This window comes from Sinocyclocheilus grahami, unplaced genomic scaffold (genome assembly GCF_001515645.1).
Source record: "Sinocyclocheilus grahami isolate Dianchi unplaced genomic scaffold, SAMN03320097.WGS_v1.1 scaffold395.1, whole genome shotgun sequence".
NCBI classification, from domain to species: Eukaryota; Metazoa; Chordata; class Actinopteri; order Cypriniformes; family Cyprinidae; genus Sinocyclocheilus; species Sinocyclocheilus grahami.
The window spans coordinates 46459-47641 of NW_015505574.1; positions in this window are offsets into that span (position 1 = coordinate 46459).

Consider the following 1183-nt stretch of genomic DNA (forward strand, 5'->3'; position numbering starts at 1 on the left):
TGCCCGCCATATACCTGTCTGCCTTTATCTGACCCATGCCTGTTTCATGACCACGTCTCTGTCTTCTAAATAAAAGCTTGCATATGGATCCACACGTCTCACATCTTGTCAGCCCCGTAACAATTTTTGTGGAAACAGTAATTTTTTTTCAGGATTATTTGATGAATTTTAAATAGAAATCTTTTGGGAAAATATAAATGTCTTTACTGTCACTTTTATCATTATAATGTATTACGATTTATTGGGGAACAAATTACTTTTGACTTTTACTTTTTTTATATACAGTGGGGCAAAAAAGTATTTAGTCAGCCACCAATTGTGCAAGTTCTCCCACTTAAAAAGCACATCTGTCATCATTTTATCATACGTCTCTCACTATTCAAAAACCCTCCAGTCATACCTTCAACAAGACATCTGAAAAGTTTCGACTTTTCTCACCATTTAACCCTTGCTTAAACACATCAACTCTAAACCCTGAACAGAATTGTGGTCAGATAGTGTCCAGTTGTGTAGTGTCAGCTTAATGGTGATGGTGGAGCAACCCGGTCCCTCCTAAAACCCTGTGGACGAGGCACAGGTCCAGCTAGCAGATGGGTGGGTGGAAGCACAAGCTGCTACTCCTGTATTTATGAATTATGAATGCATTTGGAGGCCACTGGTCATGTTTTGCTAGGTTTACATATACTCTGGAGACTTTCTGACATGGTCTTTTCTCACTCCTTCTACGGCACTCTCATGATTTCCTTAAATGTTTCACACATACATGCTATTTATAAAGTGTATCATGAAACTAATTCATTGTGACAATAGTCCACTTTAAGTTGGCATGACTGACTTTACACTGAAAGAGTTTGCCACTTTATCACCAACAAACTAACAATGAAAATGTTTTGTTATTTCAATTAACTCTATTTGAAGAGAACATAATTGTAAGAGAAAATTGTTGTACCTGGATAATTTTAGACATGCACATATCTGGAACAATAATTTGTGAAAAAATGAAAAGCAAAATGGTGTGTTCAGAAGTGGTATTGACATCACAATCATTGATACATTAACACAAGCTGCGGCAGACGGAGACACTGAAGAGGGACTTTAGGAGCCTAATCGAGACGGTGCGCCGCACATCGCCCGTGATGACGATCATCGTGTTAGGACCGCTTCCCACGTATCGACGAGGACA